At 38.6% G+C, this 6,275-nt stretch overlaps 1 protein-coding gene across 2 annotated transcripts in view; it reads right to left on the bottom strand.

Moving 5' to 3' along the window:
• Positions 1–6,275, bottom strand: part of Lama3 (laminin subunit alpha 3) — a 216,352-nt gene that overhangs the window by 172,946 nt on the left and 37,131 nt on the right. The gene's annotated exons all lie outside the window — the stretch shown is intronic.

Genomic DNA, 6,275 nt, shown 5'->3' on the forward strand with positions numbered 1-6,275 from the left:
TGTCATGGATTGAGTTCGGGATTTTGCTCTTGCTAGGCAGCTGGAGAAATCACTGAGCTGAATCCTCGGCCCTGTGCCAACATTTGTTATTGGTTCACTTCTTGATAGCAGCCATTCTTTCTGGGGTGAGGTGGAATCTCAGTTTTGCTTTCATCTGCATCTCTTGAACAACCACTGATGTTGAACATTTTTTATATATTTATTTGCAGGTTTTACTTGTCTGAGAAATGTCTGTTTATTTCAGAGGCCCATTTTTGAATTAGATCTTTAAATTTGTGGGGGGGTCTGATTTTTTTTAGTTCTTTATATATTCTAAATAGTAATCCTTTGTCTGAAGAATAGCTGGTAAATTTTTCTATTAATTCATTTATAAATAATAAATCCATTACATGTTAACATAAATATCATATTTTTATGAAAAAAACTGAGTGAGAATTAGAGCACTGCTTTACAAATCTCTTTAAATGCCCAGCTTGATGACAGCTGTGCCCTCCTTGCTATCTGCTTCTCCATTCATATTGCTGTGATGCATAGTTTTGGTTGAAGTATTTGGAGAAGACCTGGCCTCATGTAGGTCTATGATGGAGAAAAGAAGAACTCCAAGACTAGTGGACCTCCTAGAAGGTCTTGGGGGTTCCTCAGGCTTTCATACATACCTTGAGAACTACTACCCTTGCTCACAAATATTTACCTTCTCATCTGAAAAGCCCTTTGCTTATTTCCCTGATGAATAACCATCACTTCAATTACTGAAAACTCTAAATTCCAGCCGGTCTGTTCCAGTCAAGCCCTTGATTCTTCTTTATTTTTTAAAAAAAATGTTTACCTTGGGTTTAAATTAACATTTCTATATTGTCTACTTACACTTGGAAGCGGGGAAGGGGGATCTCACCCAAGAAAAGAATTAATTAGGAATTACAGTGTACACTGAAAAACCATACAGCAACCTAACTGTAAGTAATGTGGTTTCCAAAAGACGCACAACACATTACTACACGGTACAGAAGTTGATAGGAAGTTCAAGAACTTATGCTTGGAAAATTGGAACAAATATACATCCCATAAAACAGTGTGTACATCTCTCTCAGTCCCCATCAAAACAAAACCACCCTGTATCAAAGATCCCTGGTGCAGATCCCAATCTCCCGCTTGGTGCTACAATGCATGGCAAGAAGAAAGACTCAGATACAGAGTTAAAGAGAAAGAGATGGGGAGAGGGGATGACCAGCGATGAGCAAGCGAAGGCCCTGAAAGGTCACAGCCACAAGTATTTATAGGTGACACAATCAATATTAAGTTGGGGTGAGGGGGTTATTGTAGGGGCTGTGTGTAGTTGTTAGAGATACATTGCTGATGCACGCAAGGTTTGTAAAAGGAGAGACAAATCATTGTTGTGTTAGGCTGGGAACAGAATTTGGGTAACAGTCACTGATGTCGGCTGTGTGTTATCTTTGATCAGATTCACTTCTTAAAACAGGCCAGTTGTGGGGTTGACTCCTTACAGCCTGCTTTGGGCATAATCAATGGGGTGGTCTCCCATGCTTTTAGATATATAAATAAAACAGACTACAAATAAAACATTTTAATATAAAAATCATCCCAAGCATACTTTACCTTTTCTACTAAACTCCCACAATCACTGCACCCCCTAAAAAACTACTTAACAGATTATGATGTAATGATTATTGCATTCCAGATGACACATTCCAGATAACACAGTTTGCTTCACAAACTTTTATTTAGGCCTCAGATTAAAAAGTGGTGCTTTATTAATCCCACTTTGCAGATGGGGACAATTGGCTTAGAGAGTTTAAGTGATGAGCACACAGTTTTCAGGTTTAAAACCCCTGAGCCTAAGTATATTCTACTCCCTGAGCATTAGCTATGCCACAGGACTCAAAAGGACTTAATATTTAGCCTGTTTCATGTGTGAGAAAATAAATGATCAGAAAAATACCAAACAGCATTGATTTCCAAATGTGCTAAAATTGTGTTCTAGGGAGTCTGAGGTGAGAAGCCAAATTGTAATTCATTAGGATGGTCATTGAGGGAATTGGTTTTCCAGAGTTGCACTTTCTGGTACTTCAAGGTAAATGTGACTCAGATGGAGCCTCTGGCTAGATTCCTCCTGTTCTTAGGAAATGGGTGATCCCTTTGAAGCACTGTACTGATTAAAGTCTCAACTCCACCTGTAGGAAATGTGCCCACTGGTCAGGTCCATGGACCTGTCACCTGGGCCTGATTTAATAAGTCCACCAAACTGATCTTTTTGCACCAACCAGATTGGACATCATTTGCAAACATTGCCCTCCCATTTTCATCTTGGGAACTTATCTCTGAGGTTCTGTCATCTATATAAGTGCTTTGACATCAGTAGGTTACATTCTTTTTTTCTGATTCCATTGGCAATGATGGGTTCTAGTTTTTATTCCTCACCATCCCTGCCATGCAACTCGCATTAGATCTTACTCAATGCTCCAGCTTAGCAGCAAATCCCCTGAGACTTGCTTGTTCAAAAACATCACTATAGTCTTTGAAGAATGTTCACAGTCTGTTTCAGGCATATTAAACCAACAGGCAGTGGTTCATTTTCTCCTGCTTAATAATTTAAAATTATATGGCTTCTAAATGACTTCTATTAAACTCTTCCCTTACTATCAGTAACATATGTTTACTCTTCAACCTTTAAATATACTTCAAAGTGCCCATGAGTGATGCTTAAGATTCAGTGATAAGGAGGGCTCTTTCTGAAACTAGAAAGCACCTAGCTATGGAATCATATAAGTAGAAAAAGCAAAGTTGTATATTTTTAAAGAAAAATATCTTTGGGGAAAGTAATGGTCCCGAAGGACTGAAATGTAATCTTCTCATGCTTTTGTAACAAGCTAAAGATGACTCAAATTCTGTGGATGATTGTTTGGGAAAAGATATAAAGTACTCTTTTAAATAATGTTTTAATAAGGGGAGGGGGCGATGTGGAGATGGGGGCAGTGGCTTCAGGAAGCGGACCACACTCCCTCTGTGGGCAGCCTTGAAACTAACGTGACAGAGGAGCGGCTTTTCAATCTCTTCCACTAGGCTGGGCCAGTAATAAAGGTGAAAATTCCCAAAGATAAGGATGGTAAACCAAAACAATTTGCGTTTGTGAATTTTAAACATGAAGTATCTGTTCCTTATTCTGATCATGGTCTGACCACCATTACAGAGGAAGCAGAGAAGATTTCCTCTATGAAGAAAGGAATCATGACAGCTGGAGCCATGATAATGATAACAGAAGGGACAGTAGGAAAGATGGAAAATGGCGCTCATCTCAACACCAGCAAATATTAAAAAGGACTTTGTGTTATAGGACCATTTTAGGCTCTTTTGACTAAGTTGAGCTGAAAATATTTTGAAAAATTGTACAGAAAAGCTTTTCTAGTTGCCACATTTGTTTTTTTAAGTTTAATACAGAAATAAGAAGAATTGTGGTTCCAGTCTTATTTCATTAATAACCTTTCACCTCAGGGTTTAATGAAGAGGAAAGGGCTTATGCAAATGAAAGTGCCACAGTTCCTAATCATTTAAACAGCTTCAGAAGGGTGAACTATATACCAGGCATGATTTTTAAAAAACACACACAAAGTTTAAATTTTGAAAAAAGAAATTTGTAGTAAAACATACATCTCTAATGCCATAATGACATTGTGTCTTTCACTGTAACAAGTTTTAAAAATCTAAACATTCCCATATACTTTAATCAGACCTCATAGATGGCTGTATTATAAAGCAAATATTTTCATTTTTTGTACTGCAAGAAATTCTGTGCTAAGTGAAGTCAGTTTTGGTGTATATAATAGGAAGTCCATATTGATAGCTATCAGCTACTCAGATGGCTATCTGTATTTTGATAATTAATGAGAAAATGGCACCATCGCTCAAGCGCCGGGAGGTAGCCTGGGCCCCAATCCACCATGGGAAGGAGAGCCACACCTGCTCCCAACCCAGCCGCCATTGACAGGAAGGAGTGCCCCTGAACCCCCATAAGCCCCCCCACACACTCTCAGACCTCCTGACTGTGCCAGTCTTTGGACCCACTCTGCAGAGGCAGAGGTGGTCATCAAGGGTATTTTTCTGAGTTCCCAACTTTGAACATCTTTAAAGAAAGGGCGTGGGAAACCTGTAATAGAACGTTGTGGAGTTCAACCATTCAGAAGGTTGGGGAACTCAATCTGGGCCTTGCAGCCCAAGGTCAGTCAGCATCATGAGGTTCAGCCATCAGCTAACTGAGATCACGGGTCTTGCATCCTCACTCTGTCTGAGCCATTAAATGGTAAATACACTATATTGAAATTTTGTTCATGGCAGACATGTTCTGGACTGCTTCTTGATTTCAATTTAATTCAAATGATTTAAGGGTGATAGACTAGTGACTACCACAGGTGGTCAGTGTCAAAGTTGTGCTTAATCTTAATGTGTTGCTGATTGTATCAGTTGGGATAAAGCATTGTGGTTGATTTGATGAGCTGTTTTCTCTGATGTTATGAAGATGAGAATGTCTGTGGGTCGTTAGAGACACAGAAGCTAGGGCGCAACTATATCAGGAAGATGTGGGTGATACTTCAGAGATTAAAACAAGGACAGTCCGACAACAAAAATAAAAATGAGAAAACACTTAAGCATGACACAAGGACAGACTTCCAGTTTACCAATGGCAAACAGTAGGGCAAATGAGGATGAAAAGGCCGATAGTGAACCACCAGGGCACCCTGAACTCAAAGTACAGGAAGTAACAAAACAGATCAATCAGGCTCTAGAAAAATTCAAAACAGAAATAATTTCCCAGATAACCATAGAGATAGTGAGCAAAATGGAAGTCGTGATTCGAGACTCTAGAGCAGAAACTGACAAAAAAATAGATGAGCTCAGAACCATGATAGAAGCCATGAAGGCCCAGCATAAGAAAGAAATGGGAAAAATCAAAGCCCAACATAGGAAAGAAATGAAATCCATAAAACAGATTCAAACAGATATCCAGGAGATTAAACACTCATTGAAAGTGTACGCAACAGAATAAAAGAATGTGAAGATAGACTCTCAGATATAGATTGCAGTCAGTGACCATGAAAAGAGAGGTCTCTTAAAAACAGTAAGAGATCATGAGAAATCGATCCAATAACTCCTAGATGATGCAAAGAAGAATAACGTAAGACTGATAGGAATACATGAAGGAGCTGGAGAAAATACAAATGACTTTAGAAAGCTGTTCGCAGAATTAATGGCAGAAAACTTCCCAAACAGAGGGGAAGAATTTGACATTCAGATAACTGAGGCATATAGGACCCCAACTAGCTACAATAAAAAAAAATCTACACCTAGACATATAATAATCAAGATCCCAGAAACCCAACAGAAGAACAAAATACTACAAGCAGTAAGAGAAAAGAAACAAATCATATACAAAGGAAAGCCCATCAGAATCACAGCAGACTTTTCAACACAAACCCTTGGGGCAAGGAGAGCCTGGAATGAGACATTTCAAGTAATTAAAGAGAACAACCTCCAACCTAGACTGATGTATCCAGCAAAATTCTCTTTCAAAATGGATGGGGAAATAAGACACTTCCATGACAAAGAACACCTGAGAAACTACATGAATACCAAACCAGCACTACAAGCAATTCTAAACAAGATCCTAGAAAAAGGCAATGAAGGCAACAACACCATGAGGCCCAACAGACCAAATCAAATAGGCAAGGCAAGAAATTAAAAGGAGAAGGTGAAAAAGTAAAAAGAGTCAACAAAAGGACAATAACATGTCAATAATAAGTCAGTACATATCAGTTATAACCAGCAATGTCAATGGCCTCAACTCACCAATCAAGAGAAATAGACTGGCAAAATGGAATAAGAAGCAAAATCCAACAATATGTTGTATACAAGAAACACACCTAGTGCAAAAAGAAGCCCATAGACTGAAAGTGAAAAGATAGAAAACAATTCTCCATGTGACAGGAGCCCAGAAAAAAACAGGGGTAGCAATCTTATTTGCAGACAAAGTAAATTTCAAACCAAAACTGATTCTAGTATTATGGATGTAGGATGGTACTGTATCATACCTCTATGAGTGTAAAATATCTTGTACCTGCTTTATGATACATAGTAGGGACCGTGCTTTATCAGAGCTACATTTAATGATATCATTCTAGAATGTTCTCTTTCCAGATGATGAGATTAAGATGCTAATTTTTAAAAAATGGTGCCAGGTACCACAACAGCAACAGAACTTTGCTGTT

The sequence above is a fragment of the Fukomys damarensis genome, unplaced genomic scaffold (genome assembly GCF_012274545.1).
Source record: "Fukomys damarensis isolate Sample0158 unplaced genomic scaffold, DMR_v1.0_HiC HiC_scaffold_30, whole genome shotgun sequence".
NCBI lineage: Eukaryota > Metazoa > Chordata > Mammalia > Rodentia > Bathyergidae > Fukomys > Fukomys damarensis.